The sequence below is a fragment of the Ambystoma mexicanum genome, chromosome 11 (genome assembly GCF_040938575.1).
Source record: "Ambystoma mexicanum isolate Mex_15411 chromosome 11, UKY_AmexF1_1, whole genome shotgun sequence".
NCBI classification, from domain to species: Eukaryota; Metazoa; Chordata; class Amphibia; order Caudata; family Ambystomatidae; genus Ambystoma; species Ambystoma mexicanum.
In genome coordinates, this window is record NC_090934.1 from 249,587,398 (window position 1) to 249,611,567 (window position 24,170).

Genomic DNA, 24,170 nt, shown 5'->3' on the forward strand with positions numbered 1-24,170 from the left:
GAGATATAGCCAGCATGCTGCTAAAACGAGAACAGAACTGGATTTTCCGTCTGAAAACGGATACAGGTAGCCTCAATGAATCTATCCCTTGGCAAGCCATGTCTGTTATAACATAATTTGAACTTCTGACTGTTCTCACCTTTCCAGTACAACCTATAACTTTGCAAGATAATGCACCTAGTAATGCACAAGTATTCGAGACCCTTTGGGACTCACAGAGCCCACCTCAGGCGAATCAAGTCTGATTTCCTACTATATCTAACAAAATGGCTTGGTCGCCTCGGTGTTTGACTCTTTTTAAACACACTTTTTTCACCCATACCTAATCAGGATGATAGCAGTGACTTGGGACATACAGAGGCATAACAATTCTCAGATTGTTACGATTCTTCAAAAATGACTTCATTTATTTAGAAAGGAGAATCACTGCCATATGTGAGCAGACTAAGATCGTTGCCATCCAGGAGACAGTCAGGAACTAGCGTCCCTGCCATGGATAGGCTGACGATGGGAGCCGACTGTGGGTTAGGGTTTATGCAGTTTCCCTTATTGGAAAAAGGGTTCGCAAGACCACAGTAAATTCCATGGCCGCAGATGGATAACGACAATTTAAGGTGCAAGGGCCCGAGTTTGACTTCGGGTACTAGGAAATGGATAAACGAGTTAGAGAAAATGACAGGAGTTCTTTTGGGGTTAGGTGGAGGTATAACCATAAGTTAGGCATCCTTTGGCTGAAGGTCTAATTAGATTGGTTAGCTGCAATGTCAGTACTGAGAGGGTTTCCTCCTAACCTCTCGTTTAATTATAATATATGGTGCTACTGTACTGGTAATTTGCGCTTAACCTCAAAGATAGTTTCTTCATTAGTATCTTGAGCTTAGTGAAGAATTCAATATATCAGGTTGGTATTTATTTGTCTTGCACTTCACAGCTGACCCCTATAGCATTCCCTATATAGGTTAGTTGACTGGTTCTCCCCTGTCAGGTGTCAGGCCTGGACCAGCCCCAAAAGGTGCTACTTCTACAATGTTGCCGTATGCAGGCCTGATGAGTGGTCTGTGCCCATGGCTACCCACCTCTAGGGTCCTGAGCTGTGATTGGCTAGAGCTGCTGCCCCCAGGCCTGGGACCAAAGTCGGTTCTCAGCTCGAAGTGTGCCTGTTCAAGGCAATAAGAGCAACTATGTGTCTGCATTATAACTGTGTGTGACCACCATGGACTATGAGAGTGCTCGTTCTCATCATGCAACGATGAGCTTCTTGCTGTATCAACTTTGTTGCAACCCATTGTCTGGCTCGTGAGACCGTTCTGCTTCCCAGAGGCTAGTTTTAGTTTATTGTCAGTTTGGCCAGTCCTATGTGCAAGTGTACCTATGCCTGCCTCTGGCAGTGGATCGTATGAAGGACTTGCATGGCCATTTCCCAGCCGAGACATTGCGCAATCGAATCCATGAATACATCTCGTGCCACGCAATAGCGGGTGTGCGAGGGACTGCCTGCAGGCCGTCCTTTGGAACGGTCACTTTTTTGCAAGTTCTTCCCCATTCAGCCCTCTGCACAAGCAACACCCACGCTCTGCTTGGAGTCCCTCAACGGCTCGCACACACGTACCGAGCCAGGGTGAACTCCACGCAAGTCCTGGGGAAGTACCACGCATTCGGTTCCATGAATCGACGACAGTGCAGTTGCGCGCAGTTGCACGTTCAAGTACCCTGTTTTGCACACAGATAAATCCATGAATCGGGCCCTTAGCCTACACCAATCACTGGGGCCCATATGCCTTTAAAAGAGGGTCAAGACCCTCTTTTGGACAGATCATCTGAGCACTTTGCAAGCAGTAACAAGAACAACTTATTTGGGCCCTGGCTAGAGGTACAGTCTGCCTTACAGATTCCGCCAGTGAAGGAAGGCCAGGATTTCCAAAGAGAGACGCAAGATCCATCCCCAAACATCTCCCAGGGAACAGAGCGCCCATCCCTAACGCTATGGCCATGCATGATCTGGTAAAGGTACATTTCCTGTGATCCTGACCACTGCACATCCCACTTACAACCCCACTCCCTGTTGTCAAGCTTGTAGTAAGAAGTGCCTGACCACCCCACTCTTCCCGTGTCATCGTGCTCCCTATAAGATTTAACCCGCTTCCACTTAAACCCCTGATTATCCCTTGCCCCACTGCTTCCTGTCTAATTATCTGGAAAATAAGCCAATCGCCTTGGCAGGAGACGTCCAGAGAAAAAAGTGGCCCTCACCCCGCAGTGAACGGCCGGGATAAGGTTTTAATTGCAGCTATAAGCAACCTTAACAGTGTGAGAACCAGCAAGATAATCAAACAGATTTGTCAAGCTCAAGTGTCTGCGAACCGAGGGGGTCCCTGGCAGAGCAAGTAGCAATGATAACAGGGACCCATACCCCAGGTTGCAGACAGCCTGACCGTTGCAGTTTGTGCATAGTTTTGGTACACGTTCCCAGCTTCATGGGGTGTTGAATCTCCGATATTTAAGTGAGCCTACCTGCTGGCCCCTTTTCTATCTCTGTTTGAGCAGCCCTTAAATGGTGCTGGGGTCCCCAGTCATGTTCCTGGCCTCTGATGTGTTGCTCTGCATTTTCAAGTGGTTCAGGGCCCTTTCAACCTCATCCTGCGCAGTGACCCTGTATTCTTCATATTGGTGTTCGAAGATGAAGGCAAATGGGAAACCGCAGCGGTAGCATATGTCTCGCTCTCTGAGCCATTGAGTCAATGGACGACAGTCCCATCTCCTGCTCAGCGTCGTGGAGGAGATGTCTTGGTAAATGCATATCTGTGACCCCTTGGAGGTAATGTTTCCTTTCGCTCGGGCTGTTTGAAGGATCTCCATTTTCTGCTTGAAATAGTGACATTTTCCTAAAGATGATTGCGGACCATTGGATGGGCCCCCTCCTCGATGGACTCTGTTAAACGTGATCCCGTGGTTGGGGGGTTCATCAAAGAGTCCATTGATGAATGATGTCACCCGTTGTTCGAGGGCGGCTGCAGATTCAGCCTGTGGTTCTCTCAAGCCCATGATTCTGATGTTATTGCATATTTCGTGTTTCTCAAGGTCATCAACCTTGAGGGTGAGTACTCTCTCCCTCTGTTCCAGGTCCTGCATTTGACCTCACGTGTGAATTTCCAAGAGGTCAACTGATGGTTGTTTTTGATGGCTTCCAGTTTCTCCTCGACCTTATCGACCCTCCCTTTCAATTCCATTATTGCCCCAGTGAGGCCACATTTTATGGACCAGATTTCCTCCAGGAGCATGCGTATGACTGCCTTTGTTGAGCCTTCACTGTCCTCACTGATTATAGCCTGGTGACTTTCTGATTGAGCCATTGCTGTGGTGGTGGCGTCCCTACGAAAGCTATGCAGTGTCTTGGCAGTGTTGGGGTTCAGTTTGGTTCTTCGAGGGGTCCAGGCTTGAGCCTCGTGGGTTCCTGTTCTGCTGGGGTGGTCTCTACATGTCGTGGGTGGTTCCAGGGTCTTTCTCAGATGTGGGGGGGATGGCAACTCCCAAGCCCGGGGTACATTCACGTATTGCCACTGCCTGTTTTGTGGTGTCCCTGGAGTGGTGATTTATACAAAAGGAAGGATATAAAAGTGCCTTGACTTATAATCACAAATAGAGACCTGCACAGTAATGGACCTTTACCCAAAAGGCGCTGTTAAAAATATATTTGAATTTTATTATACATATCACACACATATTAAATGGTCATAAAACACTAAAATTGATCTAAAAAACACTCCACAATAATACACATATATATACACAAATAGTCAGTAGTGGAAAGGATCTCTATATCTCAATCTCAATCCAAAATTAATTACAGTGACTTCAATTTGTAAATCGTGAAAAATGTCATTGCAAACATAGCCCAACTTGCACAAGTTTCTGTCCTAACAAGGCAATTGAATGCTGGACATTCATCAGGGGCGTAGATGACTTCTTCTTGTGTGTATTGTCATGAGGGCACGGTACAGCATTAAACTTGCTGAAGCTCTGGTCTTGCTACACATTCTTGTTTACTTGGACTTGATTTTCCAATGACTCAACACAACAGATAAGTGTTGCTAAAATTGGCTACCGAATGGACCAGTGACAAAACGTATGAATTCTTACTGAACATGCATCCCATCACTCCCGTCTTCTATGGCGTATCTAAGATTCATAAGGATCTCCTCAATCCAACTTTGAGACCTATTGTTGCCAGTACTGAGAGTATTTTTGACCCTCTTGCAATCGACATAGACAGACTGCTCCAACCACTCATTCAGACAACCTCAACATACCTTAAAGACACCACAGATTTCATCAACTGCCTGAGAGATATCACTGCATTAAGTTCTGATTGCATCCTATTTAGCCTAGACGTGTGTAGCCTATACATGTCTATTCCACATGGTGAGGGGCTAGAGTCAATTGAATGGCTTTTACTAAATATGCCTAACCTTCGAGGTAATGCCCAATTTGTCTAAGAGTTACTCAACCTAATACTCTATAACAGCTATTTCCGCTTTCAAGGGAAATACTACCTGCAAATCTCTGGCACCTCCATGGGGTCTTCAATGGCCCCGGTCTATGCCAACACCTTCATGTTTAAATTCGAGAGTGACCACATACTGGATCACCCTCTGTGGTCCCATAACATACTCATCTGGAAGCGTTTTATAGATTATATCTTCGGGGTATGGTGTGGGACCCAGGAAGAACTTAAATCTTTCTTCGCATATCTCAATTCCATCCATCCAAGGATCAAATTTACAGTCGAAATTGGGAACCCCTATCTTCATTTCCTTGATGTTAATCTTGAAAACATTAATGGCAACATCCTCACCAATATTTACCACAAACCTACAGGCACGAATAATTTACTACACTATTCTAGCTTTCATTCTAGGACCATTCTTCAGACCTATCCCTATAGCCAGATCTTAAGACTAAAAATGATTATATTTGATCCAGAAGGCCTAGATGTTGAGTGTTCCACACTTATTGAGAAGTTTAGGAAAAGGGGCTACCCCGAAGGCATCCTTAGTGAAGCAAAGACAAGATCATCGAATGTAACAAGAGCAGATTTACTGAAACGTAAGGCTCATGAGAAAGAGACGCCCCTCCTGTTCATCTCCAAGGTTTCGCAACAAGATTTTCAAATAAGTAAAAGCATAAAAAAACACTGGAATATTCTCCACAATGACCCCTTCCTCCTCAGATTATTCCCCAAAGCCCTGATGATGCGTTTTAAAAGGGGGAGAAACTTTAGGGATAAATTAGTAAGGGCAGAAAAACCATCGAAGGATAAACAACTTCTTTTAAAGACCAAAAAGAAGGGCACTTTTCCATGCCTCAGTTGCATACACTGCAACAATGTCATCAAGGACGAGGTGGTCTCTCACCCAAGCACGGGAAAGAAAATTAGTCTCTGGGATTATTCAACCTGCATGACATCCGGAGTTATCTACATGATCAAATGTCCTTTTGGCAAACTGTATGTTTGCCAAACAATGAGTCCAGTAAAAGAAAGGTGGACTGAGCACAAATCAAACATACGATGCAACAACCAACTCTCACCGGTAGCTAGACATTTTGTAGCACTTCACCACACGGAACCCCAAATCAAATTTCAGGTTCTTGAGGTTGTTAGACGTCCACAGAGAGGTGGTAATTACTATTCACTTCTCCTACAAAGAGAACTTTATTGGATTCATCTGTTAGATAAGATTCAACCAAGGGGTTTGAAGGAGGACTTCTCACTTTATTGTTTTGTGTCATATGTGAGCTCCATACTAATCAATATGCTTGACCTACTTTCTGTTGACAAAAATGATGTAACCATTTTATGAAACTCAATGTATTCATTGTATTGCTTACTCAAATTCAATAATATACTAAACTACATATGAATATATTTGCTACATGTGAGCCATCTTAGTGTATACGAGTTTTAAACTAATTAATATGCTCGATCTACTTTCTGTTGCAAAACATGATGTAACCACTTTTTGAAACTCATTATACTAATTGATCAGTTCACCTCAAATTCATTAATACACTGAATTACATATAAATATATTTGTAACATGTGAGCCATCCTGGTGTCACCCCATCCTTAATCTCCTTTAAGGGTATCTCTTTCCATTAAATTAATCTTTCATGATTTGTTAAAATCCTTTATTGTCCTGAGTTCCCAGCTTCATTACCTACCACCAGCCCTTTTTATTCTCTAACTGGGTATTAGTGCTTTCGGATATAAGACTATGGCAGTTGCCAGCCTACTTATCGATTTTCATAGTATCTTTTACATTTCATTCTTGAGTGTTGTTCTGCCAATTGAGACTTTTGATTTCTCCCAACTTGATTTTCACATCCCTTTTTCTATTTAGTAATTATTATTCTATCATTTTTTAAATCAATCGCTTTTTTAGCTTACAATTTGTTTTTTTTGCTTCAAATTATTTTTTCTTCTTCCTTATTCTTTAACTCCTCATGTCATTAGACACAATGTCTTCATTCCCTTTGAAGTGCCCATAATATTGATGAACCCACAGGGTTTCATGCTTATGCCTTCCACTCTAAGATGGTGGCCCCTCTGGATTGAACATTAACGTATTCTTAGTCCTTTCTCTACTCCAGTCCAGACTGCCTTTATAAACCTCTTCCAAGATGGTGATTGTTGTTTCCGTGGATATGGATGCCTCGCCGGGCACTTGCAGCTAGACTCTGCTACACGTCCCTACATTTACAGGTACGTTGCCTCGTCATGCCCTTCAACACTAGGGACTATCTTAAAACTATCCATACCAATTTGTTTGCGATATCTTGCCTTATGCACTTACAGCTTACAGCATTTCGCTACATGCCAGTCAGCTTCTTTGGACTTAACTCCATTTGATCGATATTAACTTTCCGGCTGATTTGAACTTGTCGGGTCTGAGCTCCGTACCACTCGATCTAGCCATTAGAGGTATGCATATATGCTTCTTTTACATATAATCTCTATATTTATGTATAACTATTCTATGAACTGCCCCATAGCTGCGCATCCGTGGTCTGTGAACTTCTTACCTTCTATCCTATTTATTTGTTTTTTCTTTATTTCTACTTTCTCCCCAACCAGGCTGTTGATTTCATCTGGTCGTTTAACACCATAGGTTGCACATCATCAGTATTTTAGTACGAAGGCTGTTAGCGCCGCTGTCACCAACAGGTGAGAGCGCCAACCACTTTCATGACCTCTACCTAATTCTCTACCTTTCGCTTTTCCCATTATGAGGTCCGGTGAAACATTGTAGTTTGATTATTTTTGTTACCCATCTACCGTACCATATTTAATTCTCTATATCGTTACATGCCTTCCAGCATGACCCTGATAATTACAGTATTGATCTGTCTCCACAACGACTGTATTATCTTTCAGACCTTATTCTTCTGACACCGTGACCACAGAGTCATAAGGAATTTCCATTTCTATCTTCATACCATCCTACTGGGCATGAATTAGGCAACCACTATGAGGGCCAGTACCTGGACACTCCATTTGGACTGGAGTTTCGAGTGATCTAAGCTAGCACTTAACATTAGGTAAACATTCCTTTTTCTTCTTACTCCTATTATCTACGGTGCCGGGTTTGACCAGGATGGCCCCATCGTGTAATGTTGTTAACACAGAGGTCGTTTTATAGCACTTTGCTCCCTCAATTGTCAACTATTTAATACTGGTCTCGAAATCTCTGGCCAGCAAGATCATGTTATTGTTTATTGGTTACGTGACTGTTCATACATCTTCAACCACGGTCCAGTATTCATTGTAAAGTATAGGATACCAAACTCACATCAATTTTTTTGATATCCCTACCATCAAGAATGGAGTAATAGATTATCACATTAATTAGAATGACATTTTTTTGGCTATCTTGATTCAAAATGAACGTGTCTGTACATAATGCTTTGATGACATGACTCCAAGTCCATTGGTTAAGTTTCTGATCTAGATCTTTTCTGTAATTGGTTTTCTAACAGTCAGTTAAGGCCTTTGAAGAAGAGGAAAGACTCCTCGAAAGGCGTCGCCACAGAGAACGGACTACTGTTTTGCTTTGCTCTGTATATTTTATGCTTGTAAAACTAACAATATATATATATATCTTTTTACAAAAAACGAAGTTGTTATGAATATTCTTTCTTATTCTTTCTTGTTCATGAATATGCTTATGGGAATCTCTTTAAAGGATATCTAAACAATTATGAAAATATTACAAATTGGTTTCTCCAATATTTGACAGTGTGCAGGGGACAGGAGGATTCCTACCGTGAATCTTCTTCTTTTCTTACCTTAGTGGGGAATGTCGGTCATTCTTCTACTCACTTATCTTGCTATTGATAGCAATAACCTTGTTCTGGGTCTAGTAGTTATCAAGGGCTAGAAGATGTCCTTGTCTTGTGTTCCTCAATTTAGAGGATTCGACTGTAGCTCGCCAAAAGACGTCCTCATCTACTAATCTCCATTCGTCACACTTGTTTGCTAGGGTGATCAATCAGACTGAAAAGGCCACTGGAAGATAGGCCTCTGATCAAGAATGCAGCTATCTGTAATAACACGCCCATTTCTTGGTTCGCGGATGGAGTACCAGTCCTCTTGAGGCTATGTTGGGTCTCCTGGGGCCACTGCCTCTTGAGGTTCCTCACTCACTGGTAGGTTTCCCACTTTCTGATGTCATTATGGGTGTAGAGGGCCGAGGCCAACAAAAGTGGAGGGTGACCACCCTCTTCACTGTGCACGCTGGTGAGGGATGTCAACAGCCTGCTCTGCTATTCTCAAGATCTGTTTCAGGCAGGTGAGTCCACTTGCTGGTCGCCCCCTAGGTGTGGGAGAGAGCTCCACGCCCTGCTGTTGGTGATAGTTGGGGCCACGCTTTGGCCCAATTGGGAGAGAGAGGACAGGGAGGCAATCATACCTTTATTGGGCCATGCGCAAGCTTACTGGCGCGCGACCTTGTGCCCCAATGTTTGTGCGGCCTCCTCTGCCTTCTGTTGTTGCTGCCTGCTGTTCCTGCGCCGGGGTGTGTACACTGCAGGCGGGGCCCGTGGGTTTGAGACCAGGCTCAACATGCCCCGGGCTGCATGCGGGGCTGCATGCGGTGCAGGTAGAAATGTATTTTTTTTCTCCACTTTATTTTGATGCTTTTTGTTTTCCTTATTTCACCGCCTGGTCCCCGGGTTCCAGCCTCAGCCTTGCTCACCGTTTCCTCTGGGCCGCATGACTGCCGTGGACGCTACTTCCAGTGCCCACTGTGCACTGGGGAGTCCGCTATGGTGTTACATGGAATCTCCGGAGCTTGCCACCATGCCTGTCACGGCCTAGCAAGCCGCAACATGCCGTTGCTGATAACTTCAGGTCAACCACTCCAATTGTAATGAAATTTGGATCGCCACCTCAGCTCACCCTCCGGTCACCTTCTCCATGTTTTTGTCTGCATTGCCTAATGATAAAGGCTGTTTTGCATCCGTCATCCGCCACTCGACGAGGCAGGCCATGGATTAGGTGTCCTTTCCATCTGCGCCCGTGGTGGTCTCCTTCATTACACTTAAATAAAAATATATATGTGTTTTAATTAGGGTTATTATTTTGTACTAACATGCATGCTGTTCATACTTAGTTCACTTGTACGCGAATGTTGGACTTTTACACGTGAGTTGGCATCCCTCATAGTTTGTGAAAGCTAAAGCAGACAAAGGGAGTTTTATTTTTTTGAACATGTGAGTTTGATCATGTCTATATGCCCATCTCATCGCCCTCTTTTTCTTATAGGAACAAGTTTAGTTTATTGATCGTCTGGCCACTTGAGCTGCATGAACCTAGTGTGTCCAGTTTGCCCTCACCCTTTTGAAGATGTGGCCTCTGGATCAGGATACATTGGTCCAGATGTACACAATACTCCTGAGAAGGCCTCTAGAACTGGACACAAGGATAAACATAACCCTAGAAAAGGGCACAGTACTCCAGATGCAGACTGTCGGACTGGACACTCTAGACCGGATGTGGCCCACCAATAGACAATGAGATAGGGGACCCTCATGACTGGACACAATAGCCCAAGTATCGCTTCCAGAACTGAACGCAATACACACATGTTAACCCTTTAGAAATGTGCACAATATTTCAGTTATATTCCAGAGCTGGACACAATACTCCCTATAAGGCCTCTAAATCTGGCTGCATTACTGTAGGTGAGCCTTTCAGGCCTGGACAAAACTCCAGATTCAAGAACTACACTAAATACTCCTCAAATGCACACGGTACTCTAGGTGAGGCGCGCAGAACTGGTTACATTAAAGCAGATGTTGCCCACTGTAAGAAAGGCATGGTATCAATAGTAAGACAGACACAAGTGACTACAGTAGTTCAAGGGTGGTTACTGAACTTCAAAAAGGGTTTGAAAAACACATATCTAATCCTAAATCTAAAGATGGGAGCAAGTTACAACAATCAAATAATAATAATGCAGTCCTAGTGGTGTCTTGTCAAAATAAAAGGGCCTATACTAATAAACCTATTTCCAAGCTTTACCTCTAAATACAAATAGTGTGGGAAATAGTGTTACAAAAAAGAAAGAAGTGTTCACAAAATTATGTGATAAGATGTTCAGGCCATTGGCCTCCCTTCCCCCCGTTTTCATCATGGATCAGGCAGTTCACTCGAGCGCAGCATAGTCTCTGGCTTCTTTAGCACGAGGATACAGTTCAATAATTAGCATCATGGCCTTCTGAACACAAGTCACCTTGCTTCTCAAAGTCTCTTCACTCAGAGGGCCTGATGCAACCAAATAAACAACACGTTCTTTTCCTCTTTAGATTTTCACAAGTATCCATTTCAGGTGATTCACTATTCACCCCGGATGCCCCTCAGCCAGGCTCAGATCCCTTTAGCCCAATGTTCATCACTTTGGATCCCGCTCATCTCGGCTCAGAACCCTCTAACACAATGTTTGTGGGATATTCTTTTTCGGGGGACTCACGGTTCACCCCGGATCTCCCTCAGCCGGGCTCAGATCCCTTTTAACACAATTAGACTCCATTGGCCGGGCTCGGACCAGTTTCAATTTACTTCAAGTATCGAAGACTTTCAAATGTGCACAGGGTTTGTTTTGACCCATTGCAGGACCATATCGATTTCACAATTCTTTTCCTTTTAACATTTGTCACCTTTCTGTTGTATACCTAACAGAGCACCCACATGGTGCCGGACCACTCTGTCTACGTTAACGTATCTTAGCTTCAAAGTTCAGTCACTCATCTGATGTGTTAATTATATTCACATCGCTTGCCACATACGCTTCATACACTGTTCCCTTCAATTTCCTTTATACAATGTTGCTGCTTGCAACCTTGGTTTCCACACAGACCTGTCTGGTATCGGTTTCCCCAACTCACTGGCTGTGCTGACTTCACTGGTGCTGCTTTGTTGTATGAGCCAAGGACAGTACCACAGTGGCAAATGATTCTCCCCACCTTGACTATCGACGCAGGAGAGCCCTGGGTTCCTCCAACACACAATGCAGGATTTTTCAGCTTTGATTCCAGGTCTTATGTCTCCTATTCTTGAAGGCTCATGAAAGTTACAGTCTTTCAGTGAAAAGGTCAAGGGCACTTCCCTCCTTCCAATCCACTTCGGTCTTGCCGTGTTCACCTTGTATTAAACTACCATCTTGGAAATGCTGCTTTCTCGTGTGCTTTGCCTTGCTCATAGTGTGCTTTCATGCTCCACCTTTGGGGAAGTATGATGGAAGTCAGGTGTGTGTAATGATCAGTAATTGCCTGGCAATGCCGTACCAATTGTATTGGGACACGTCGGGTATACGGCTCGGGTGTTAGTCTGTTTTCTCTCAGAGTGAGCTGTCAGTGAGAAAGTGTTCGTGTTGGGAAAGGGGGGCGGTTGAGTTCCTAAGTATCCTACCTGGTAGGATGGGATGAAGGTGTTACAGGGAAGGGGAGACCACATCTCGCCATCCGGTGTCCCACTTCCACTCTGCGAAGACCCCCTCACCCAGGTGGTCCTCTGGCACTGGTCCGCCCCAAGGAACTGGATCCAAAAGCGATGGCTGTGTTTGGTTTGTTTTTTTATTTATATAGCGCACAAAGCCCAGGGGCATCTAGGTGCTTTAGCTTAAAGGAATAGTTCGTTCAGAAATATAATTGGCCAAAACGATGGCCAATAATAAAACAAATACCTAAAACATATATTTTTTTAAGTCCCTATGCAAAGTTTCGAGCAAATGAAGCTCAAACTTTGAAATTACAAGCACTAGGGGGCATCCATTTTGTGAAATGGATGCCGCCTGTGCTTCCGTTTGCGGCACTAATGAAGCAAAAGCCAGCCAGCTGTCGTAAACAAAAGCTACCACTGGGTGGCTTTTGCTTCATTGGTGCCGGACTCAGAAGACGGGGACCAGAGACTACAGGCAGGAAAGCTGCAGCTGCATCTCGGTAAGTGCTATTTTATTTTTTTAAATAAGCACTAGCTGCGTTTTTTTTTCTACGTTTTCCGGGCTGGAGGAGCCCAGAAAACTTAGAAATAAAACCGCAGCTTTTAAAACATTGCCAAACATAAATACAATGTTGTTGTGTTTCAAAAGCACTGCGGTTTTTCTTTCTAAGTTTCTCGCGTTCCTCCAAGCCAGAGGAGCCTCAGAAACTTAGAAAGGAAAACCGCAGCGTTTTTGAAACACAACCGTGTTGTGTTTTTGCCTGCCTTGGCTTTCACTTTGGGTCACCGGTGCTCGGAGACCCAAAGCGAAAGCCAAGGCAGGCAGAAACACAACGCGGTTGTGTTTCCATGCCACGGTGTTTCTGCCTACAGCGGCTTTCAGAACTGAACACTGATGTCCAGATATTGTATTTAAAACTGATATGACTTTAAGAACTGGATGCAAAATTCCAACTGAGACTTGCAGATGTAGGTATAGTTCTCAAGGTGTGCCCTTTGGACATTGATACAGTTTTCTAGCAGAAACCTACAGAGCTGGACGCAATACCTGAGATCTATTGTGAAATCCCTGAAATCTCTACACTGGCTCCCAGTGGCTGCAAGGGTTAAATTCAAGACCATCTGCATTGTCCACAAGGCTTTCTGGGGCCTGGGTCCAAAATACCTTCAACTCTCCCTCCGTAAATACCTTCCCACTCGAGCTCTTCGCTACTCCACCACCAACTCCCTTAGGGTCAGTCATTTCTCCAAGCTACGAGTCAGGGATAGATCTCTCTCCGCGGCTTGGGCCTCCCTCTGGAACAACCTCTCTACCACTCTGAAACTTGGGAAGAACCATCTCTGGTTCCGGAAGCACCTCAAGACCTTTCTTTTTACTTCTGCTTTTGCTCTTCCTCTCTCCTGCTGATTTGTCTGCTTTGGCTCCATGCACCTGGCTACCCTCTGATTTCGGGCCCAGGTCCCTGCACACCCAGCCACATGCCCGCACTGCCTCCTGGCAACCCTTGCACTTAGGTCTGTACCTGTAACCCTACAGTCCCCTAACATGCACTTATCAACACCCCTTGTCTCTGCTTTAAACCTCGCAATTGCCACCCTACTGGCTGCACTACCAGTTGTAGTTTTTATCCCTTGCTCAGCACTTTTCCCCTCTACCTTCACTTTCCCCCTTCCTTCTCCCCTTCATTTGCGTGTTCTCAATGTCACAGGGCCTAGTTAGATTGTTGTTATGTCCTTCCTTATTCCCCTCCCATGCCTCGTTGTGCTCTGAATCACGTGTATGAGCGCAATACAAATAAAATATCATATCATATCATGTGGCCTTGAGAAATGGGCAACGCCGTACAGAGTTGGACACGCAAGATCAGCTGTGGATTTCGGAAAAGGATGCAGTATTCTGGTAGTGGCACACATAGTGGCACCCAATATACCAGATGTGGTGTCTGGAAATGGACACAGTATTCTAGGAGAGGCCTAACGAGTTTGTCACAATACTCCAGATGTGGGCTCAGGAAATGGACACAGTATTCTAGTAGAGTCCTACAGATTTGGACACAGTACTCCAGATGTGGTCTTCGGAATTGGATACAATATGCTAGTAGACAAGTACAGGGCTGAACACAATACTCTAGGTGTGTCCTGGGAACAGCTGAACTACTGTTCTGCAACACATCTCCTTCAAACACCTCCTCAATGATGTAGACTGGCGAGACGGTCACAGGTCCATTTCCATCCTCCATGGTAAGGAATCTTGGAACTGCAATGGACAATGCTCTCACAGTCGAACCACAGATGAAGCCATTGTCAGAACCTGCTTTTGCCAACTCCACATGCTATGCCATATCTTACATTGTGCAGCATTTGCCCACAGAACCATGTCCGAGATATCGCTAATACTTTCACGATTGGATTACGCAAACAGCCTTTGCTCCGGACTCCCGGCCTACCTCATGAGAAAACCACGTTGATCCAAAAGGGAACTGCCAGCCTTCTCCCCGGGATGAAAATACATCTCCCCAGTACCACACACACTTCATAGGCATTCCAGTCCAGAAAAGGATACATTTCAAAACCCTCTATATAGCTTAATTCTCCTTAATTGAAAAGTGCCCAAATATCCAGTGCTGGAAATTGACAAAATTTACCGGGGATCCCCCACCCCCCTTTTTGCGCATGGTGGATGGGGTAGTGCACAGAAGAGGAGGTGGCAGGCTTGGGATGCAGATTGTCAGGGGTGTGGGCAGGACTGAGGGGCAGAGCTAGGTGTCAAATAATGTGGGTGCCCTGAATAAAGGGTGCTGGCTGCTTTGCATAAAAACAAATTGCATGTTGAGAACATAAGGATGACCACCAATTTATCAAACATGCATGTAATAGTAATTCAAATGTGCATTCCTTTTGAGAATGCAATGCACATGGGGTATGGTGCTCATTTCATCTGTCAGAACAGTCACCACGACAGTGAAACGTGTGCAAAGCATGCGATCTATATACAGTTTTGCACCATTTCCTTGTTTGAGTTTGGGCTGTCGTGGTGACCAAAAGACGACTTTCAAATGCAGTATGTAAAGCAGGTGCATATAGCAACTGTAGCCATGGTCTTACAGAGCTGGACAGAATACTCGAGCTGAGCCCTAGATATATGGGCACGTTACTTCAGATGTGGCCTTCGGGAATGGATTCAGTATTCTAGCAGAAACCTACTGAGCTGAACACAAATACTCCAGATGTAGCCTTCAGAAATGTACAAATATATTCAGAGCTGAATATTCTTAGAGAGGCACAACTCCTCCTTACTGATGAGGTCCAACCAGACCGAAACACGTGTCGGGGATGTTGTTGGTACTCTTGTTCAGAGGAGAATTGCCTAGCATTTCGGTGCTGGACTGCCCTAGGACAGGACAAAGACTGATATGTTTGGGATATTTCTTCTCTGTGAAGGATAGTGAGCTAAAGACTCTGGGTAAGTCTCTCGTAACCAGGACTAATGTCTGGCAGAGGGACTCCCAGGACCCCCCTTGTGAATTTGAATACAATACTCCAGCTGTGGCTTTAGGAAATGGATACAGTATTCTAATAGAGACATAAAAAACACAACACAGTTAATTAGATGTGGCCTTTGTAAATTGATGCAGTATTTGGGGATAGGGCGGGGGGTCCTCAGAGCATGACAAAATACCCCAGATGTGACAAATGGACACAGTAATCTCGTAGAAACATGCAGAGATGGTCTCAGTTCTCCAGATATTGGCAATATTGGGAAGGGGGCAGCCCCCTCAGGTGCTTTATAGTGAGGCAAGATGTATTTGACGCAATGAAATGAACTAGGGGGAGGGTCAGTGAAAGGGGTGCTTTCCCATTCAGCAGGACCCCATGCAAACATCATCCTTTATAGCGTATTCATATGGTGTGGCTCAAGGTGCGGGCGGCAATGCTATTTTGCGTAGATATTGACATTCCTAGGCAGTAGAGAAGGCTTGCGCGGCAAGCAGGTTAAAGGTGGCATTGCATGCACTAGGCCCAAATCCAGAGGACAGTTCGCACCCACCACCACCCCACTGTTTATTCATTGTTCTTGATGTCTTTAACCCAAGAGGAATGTGCCCCACAAGGTCCTACTCAGAGGCCAGCGCCTAGTGTGCATGTTATCTCACTTTGACAAAAGCATGACCTGGCACGTTCCTGAGTGCTCACGAGCCGATTTAACTGACTAAACCCTAAGATCCCCGAATTCCATGACATCAGGTGCCCTTTGACCACCAACCCCAATGTAACACGTCCTGAAATGTTGAAAGAGGATGGATAGGGTGTATTGTTCAAGCGACAATCATGTGATTTGTATTGCGAGGCGCTGGGAGGGATAAATTATTGTTTAAAATGAGGGCGGAGACCTTGGAGCCAGATTGCGCAGAGGGAGTGAGATGTGACCATAGGAAATGGACAGAGTATCCTGATAGAGACCTACAGTTAGAGAGGCAACACTCAGGATGTGACCTTGGAAATTGACACAGTATCCTAGTAGAGACCTACAGTTATTGAGAAAATACTCTAGATGTGACCATCGGAAGTGGACACAGATCCTAGTAGAGAGCTCCAGTTAGACAGGCAAAACTCCAGATGTGACCATCGGGAATGGATTCAGTATCTTATTTGAGACATACAGATATAGAGACAACGCTCCTGACAAGCCCCTCAGGAATGGATACAGTATTTTATTTGAGACCTACAGATATAGAGACACACCAGACATGCCCCTCGGGAATGGATACAGTGGGCCTCATTATGACCCTGCCAGCCCGGAAACAATGGTGGCGGTAAACTCGCTGCCACTGTTCTTTCCCGACCGGCACACTACGAGTTCTGCAGGCGGGTGGCTTTACTACCGCCAGGTCTGGTGTTTCCATGATCCCCACCCACATGGAGTCTTATGGGACTCTATGAGAATGTGGATTAACGTTATTCCGCCTCCGGAATTACCGGACCGCCGCGGCTGTAATGCCCTGGTAAGTCCGGCATGTCTGGAGCTGGTAATTCATTCCGGGTCCGCCGGACTCGGAATGAGGCCCAGTATTCTTATTTGAGACATACAGCTATAGAGACAATACTGCAGAAATGCCCCCCAGGAACGGATACAGTATTTTACTTAAGACCTACAGATATAGAGACGATACTCCAGATGTGACCTTCGAAAAGGGACACAGTATCCTTGTAGAGACCTACAGATAAAGAGACAGTACTCCAGACATACCTCTCAGGAATGGATACAGTATTGTATTTTAGATCGCTAGATATAGGGACCACACTCCAGATGTGATCTTCAGAAATGAATACAGTATTTTATTTGAGACCTAGAGATATAGAAACAAAACTCCAGATGTGACCTTTTAATAGAGATATACAGAGCTGGACACAGTACTCCAGATGTGGCCTTCGGATATGGACACAATATTCTAGTAGAGACTTACAGTTAGAGAGGCACCACTCCAGATGTGACCTTCGGAAATGGACACACTATCCTAAGCGAGAATTACAGTTATAATAGGCAACACTCCAGATGTGACCTTCGGAAATGGACACAGTATCCTAGTAGAGACCTACAGATGTAGAGACAACACTCCAGATGTGACTTTTGAAAATGGACACAGTATTGAACTCATGCACCCAACGCTAGGCTCTTCAAGACGAGGTAGCAATACTTTGAGATGGATGGGGATGCAGAACATACTCAAACATCAATAATCAGACTGACTCAGGAAGTTGGGAAAACATGTCTGTTTTAATATCAATTGACTAAAACAGGGAGTATAATGAACATCAATGAACATCCGCTCGATCTTCTCATTCAGCGAGTTTCATAAAAAATGCAGGTTATATAACAAAAACACATCATCATTGCCACAATCTATGTGGCAAACTACAAAAACCTATTTGGGAAAGTGATAGGCTTAAAGGGAACTTGTTCGGGAATCTGATTGGGGTTCTAACATTAGGTGGGCAACTAAGCGATCCTCTAGTGAAAGTCATTACAAACGTCATCAAATACATGACATCCCATTGGTTACATAAACTATAGAGCTCTCTATTACGTGGCCCTCTACAACTGGCACCCTTGTACCCCTCTGTAATATTCCACACACGCTAGCAGCACGCAGGCTGGCACCCAGGTGCTGGTGGGCTGGTTATGACCATAGCTTCCCACCTAATTAGCCTGCCATCTATCATCACTCTTGCTGTCTGCCAGTCAACTAGCCTTTGAACATGGCCTTGGAAATGTTCCCTGTGCATCAGAATAAAACAGAGAATAGCCATACTCTGTCTCTTGGTTTCAATACAGTTCAACTCACTATCTATTTTCATCCGACCATGTGACTGGAGACCATGTTTCAGAGCCTTTCTGCATTTAAAATACTATTAAATGATGAACCTCTGACATCTTCAATGTTCTTGCTCCTCACCACAAACAGGAGTTTGTTCTTTTCACATGTTTTGTAGCTACTGCATGAACATCAAAGCTCACGGTGGCCCTAACTTCCTGGTGCTGGGCCAGCCAAGCCTTTCTTGAATCCTCCCCCATCATTAAGTCATTTTCCAACTGCGCCACACTGAAAAAGCCTTTCTATTCAAGGTTCCAGACTGTGCTAAAGTGCGTTGTGGAACATCCATAGTCTATATGTTCCTATGCATGTATATACGTTGGCGCATATCCGCAATCTATTGACTACTAATAGGCCGGCCTCTAAGAATACTTTGTCTGCTTGTGTTACTGCGTCTGTACACTTGTAAAATGAGTTTGCATTTTCTTTATCATTTCTCTAGCATGAGTATTCTTCATTTCAAGCCCGAAATGTTGCTCACCTTTAACACCCCCTCCTTAAATCTAATAGAATGTTTATGGTCTACAGCATCTTTTCTGGATGCATCAGTTCTGCTTCGCATGATATCATCAGTCTTCCTTCTCGTTTATTTTCACACTTCCTCTGGAATTTCATTCAAACGACCATCATATTGTTGTGAGTGTATATATGGCTTCCTCAATCGGTACCTTACTTCCAGGATTCTTTTCGTTATAGGTATTTTCACTGGTACTACACGTGTCTCACACTCTGGCTCCCAACATATAGGCATCATGGGCGCGGAGCTTTGATTGGGGGTATTTGGCTCCACCTCTACAGTATCCTAGTAGAGACCTACAATTAGAGAGGCAACACTCTAGATGCGACCTTGCTAAATGGATGAAGTATTTCAATAGAGACATACAGAGCTGGGCACAGTACTGCAGATGTGGCCTTCGGATGTGGACACAACATCCTAGTAGAGCTCTACAGTAATAGCAATAACACTCCAGATGTGACATTCATAAATTGACTGAGTATCGTAGTACAGACCTACAGTTATAGCGGCAACACTCCAGATGTGACCTTCAGAACTGGACACAGTATCAAGACCTACAGATACCGAGACAACACTCCAAACGTGTCCCTCGGGAATGAATACAGTATTTAATTTGAGACCTATTGCTATGGGGACCACACTCCAGATGTGATCTTTGGAAATGGAAACAGTATTTTTATTTGAGACATACAGCTATAGAGCCAATACCTCAGACATGCCCCTCGGGAATGGATACAGTATTTTACTTAAGATCTATAGATATAGAGACAATACTCCAGATGTGACCTTCGAAAAGGGACACAGTATCCTTGTAGAGACCTACAAATAAAGAGACAGTACTCCAAACATGCCTCTCAGGAATGGAAACAGTATTGTATTTGAGACCTATAGATATAGCGACCACACTCCAGATGTGACCTTCAAAAATGGATACAGTATTTTATTTGAGATCTACAGATATAGAAACAACACTCCAGATGTCCAGATGTTACCTTTTGATAGAGACATACAGAGCTGGACATAGTACTGCAGATGCGGCCTTCGGATATGGACACAATATCCTAGTAGAGACTTACAGTAATAAAGACAACACTCCAGATGTGACCTTCGGAAATTGACACAGTATACTAAACGAGAACTACAGTTATAATAGGCAACACTCCAGATGTGACCTTCGTAAATGGACACAGTATCCTAGTAGAGACCTACAGTTGTAGAGGCAACACTCCAGATGTGACCATCGGAAATGCGCACAGTATCCAAAGCGAGAACTACAGTTAGATATGCAACACTCCAGATGTGACCATCGGAAATGGACACAGTGTCCTTGTAGAGACCTACAGATAAAGAGACAGTACTCCAGACATGCCTCTCAGGAATGGATACAATGGGCCTCATTACGAGTTTGGCGACAGCCATGGAGCTATTAGCTCCATGGCTGCCGCCAAACCGTGCTCCTATACCAGGTTCCCAGAATGGGGAATTACTGGGCCATTCCGAGTACGGAAGTCCCGGTAATTCCTCCCTCTGGGAACCCGGGCCCGGACCTTCCACATTCCCATCTGAGCCCTCATAGAGCTCAATGGGAATGGGAGAGGGTGCAAACAACGGTCCGATTATGAGCGGCCCGTTGTTTGCTCCCTCTTCCCCTCGCGGGACCCAGTAACGACGCCTGGTTTGACCAGGCGTTCCTTAATGGGTCCCGCGAGGGGAGCTTGTAATCGTGCAGAATGGAGTTAACGGGTCTGCACCCATTTGTGGAACCCGTTAACCCATTCCGCCGATCTTATAATGAGGCACAATATCTTTTAATAGAGACATACAGAGCTGAACACAGTACGGCAGATGTGGCCTTCGGATATTGACACAATATACTAGTAGAGACTTACAGTAATAGACAACACTCCAGATGTGACACAGTATCCTAAGCGAGAACTACAGTTGTGGAGGCAACACTCCAGATGTGACCATCGGAAATGGATACAGTATCCTAGTAGAGACCTACAGTTGTAGAGGCAACACTCCAGATGTGACCATCGGAAATGGACACAGTATCCTAAGCGAGAACTACAGTTAGATAGGCAACACTCCAGATGTGTCCATCGGAAATGGGCACAGTATTATAGTAGAAACCGACAGTTATAGAGACAACACTCCAGATGTGACCTTGTGAAATGGACACAGTATCCTAGTAGAAACCGACAGTTATAGAGACAACACTCCAGATGTGACCTTGTGAAATGGACACAGTATCCTAGTAGAAACCGACAGTTATAGAGACAACACTCCAGATGTGACCTTGTGAAATGGATAAAGTATTTGAATAGAGGCATACAGAGCTGGACACAGTACTGCAGATGTGGCCTTCGGATATGGACACAATATCCTAGGTGAGGCCTACAGATCTAGAGGCAATGCTCCAGATGTGGCGTTTGGAAATGGACACACAGCTCCAGATGTTGTCTTTAGAAGTGGAGGAATTACTACAGATGGACCTTGGGAACTGGACATGTAATCCTGATGAGGCCTGCTGGTATGTGCACAATACTTCAGGTGTGGCCTCGGGAAATAGACACAATATGCTATTACAAACGTCCCGGGCTTGGCACTCTGCATCTGATGGGTGTATGATTACAGAATACTTATTGCCAGTGCCTTTCATTGTGCCAACACAACCTCACATTTTTTTGTGTGCTAGTAGTGTTTCCTGGACCCCCAAAAGCCAAGATTTCACAACGAAGGAAAAGGGATTAAAAAAACAAACACATCAACAAGTGTGAAAACCAAACTTCCCAATCATTCGTGTGAACTGCAGCAACAGGACAATTCCTGACGGCTACAAAGCCGCCTCGCTGCCAGGAATGTCCCCTCTTTTTGATCAAGGTCCGTCGCTAGGACACCCAAATGAGCGATCCCGGAATGCCCCCCTCTTCCCCGATCCCGGGCTCTGTTTCTGAGGGGGACAGAGGCGGCCAGGCTGTGAGAAGCCGGATTAAATCCGTACTCAGGGTCCGCTCGGCCTTGCGGGCCCTTGGAGCCACACAAACGAGCATCTGGACCTCGCCGCGCCATAATGAGGGGTTACACAAAGATGCCCGCGCTCTATGGGAATGCAGATTTTCCCATTCAAGAAAAAAGGGTCCCAAAAAAGAAAACCTGTTGGGAACTTGCACCAGGCCAGGAAAGGAGGGGGCGGCAGGAGGCAAACTTTTTTGCCAAGTAAATGCACTTCAAACTCTGAAGTGTCGTATTTCTTAGCATAAATTACTCCTAGTTTTAGATTTCTCGGTCCTCCCGCCTTTGTATTGTCAAGAATTGAATTCTCATTTACAATTTTTGTGGGTATAAAAGGTGTGCACCTTTTATTCTTTGCCTGTAACTTCTCTCTGCTTCGGGTCATTTTTGGGGGCATGTCTGTAAGCCTGGAAGTGTTTTTGTGCTGGGGAGTGGCATGCGGGTGACACGGATGGATGACAAGTGTGACAAGACAGGCAATACAGAATGACAGTTGCAGGAATGAGGAGACTGACGACCATGATGTGAGGTGGAAAAAACTTTGGCCACAAGCTTTATTTTAGTACAAGCCATGGTGCAAAAGAAAAACCAGCCATAACATCACATAAGGATAACAATAATATATTTTGGGGACAGAGGGAACAGGTGAGCGGGGGGCCCTAATCCCAATTAGGGGCCCGCTCGAGGCTGATCCCCGCCGCCATTCATATGAAAGCTTGTGACAATTGTTTGGCCACAGCGTGTGAGCTGTGACATGTTCATAATTGCTTGTCTTTGGAGCAGGTTCATCCTGCTTTCTCTTGTCCTTTCCAAGTGAGGTGGGTAGGTGTGCGCTTGTGTGCCTTTTACTGATGTCCAACCTGACCCGGTTTAGCACTTGCGCCCTCTCTTGCTCACAGGGTGATTTTCGCTGAAGTTATGGCTCTTGATCCGTATTTCTTGATAAAACAAAACCCCGCATTGTGAAGCCATTCACTTTATCCTCCGCGGGATGTGTTCTTGGAGCCATTTTGATTTTTTGGTCATGTGTTTTGTACTTTTCCACGGATGGAGGCGTTTTAGCCTCTTGGTCCACTCTTTGGAGATGAATTTGGCACTTTCTCCACACATGATCCACTTGAGTTTTTGAAGCCCCCACGCTCCGTTTGCGGGCTAGTTGTTTCCTCGGGGGTGGGTTCTAGGAGCCTTACTAGGGTCTTCCCTGCTCCAGATCCACTTGTGCTACGAGACCCCTTCTGCGCATTAGGCTGCTTGTTTTACAGCCGGGGTGGGTTTAAAGAGCCTTACTGGGTTTTTTCCCTGCTCCCAATCCACTTGCATTGTGAGACCCCTCAGCGCTTAAAGCTGCTTGTTTTTACAGCCGGGGTGGGTTCAAAGAGCCTTACTGGGTTTTTACCCAGCTCCCGATCCACTTGCATTGTGAAACCCCCTCAGCGCTTAAAGCTGCTTGTTTTTACCGCCGGGGTGGGTTCAAAGAGCCTTACTAGGTTTTTACCCTGCTCCCGATCCACTTGCCTTGTGAGACCCCCTCAGCGCTTAAAGCTGCTTGTTTTTTTTCCGCCGGGGTGGGTTCAAAGAGCCTTACTAGGTTTTTAACCTGCTCCCGATCCACTTGCCTTGTGAGACCCCCTCAGCGCTTAGCGCTGTTTGTTTTTACAGCAGGGGTGGGTTCAAAGAGCCTTACTGGGTTTTTACCCAGCTCCCGATCCACTTGCATTATGAAACCCCCTCAGCGCTTGAAGCTGCTTGTTTTTACAGCCGGGGTGGGTTCAAAGAGCCTTACTAGGTTTTTGCCCTGCTCCTGATCCACTTGCGTTGTGAGACCCCATCAGCGCTTAAGGCTGCTTGTTTTTACAGCTGGAATGGGTTCAAAAAGAGAGCCTTACTAGAATGTTCCTTGCTCCCGATCCACTTGTGTTGTGAGACCCCTTCAGTGCTTGTGTTGTACTATTTCGCTGCTGGGGTGGGTTCTAAGGGCTTAGCTGGGAACTTCCCCCGTCCACGATCCACTTGCGTACCCCAGTGCGCTTATCTTGCATAAACAAAATTGTGAGGGGGTGGGTTCCGGAGCCTTACTAGGAACTTACCCTGCTCCTGATCCACTTGTGGTGAGACCCCCCCCTTTTGCATGCATGGAGGTGGATACTTGAGGCTTACTAGTACATGTTTCTGCTCAAGTTCCTCTCTCCTTTTCACTTTTGTTATACCCCTAGGGCTCCCACCTGTATTGATGTTCTCTGGTGGATTCTGAGCGTCTGGGTCTTCTATA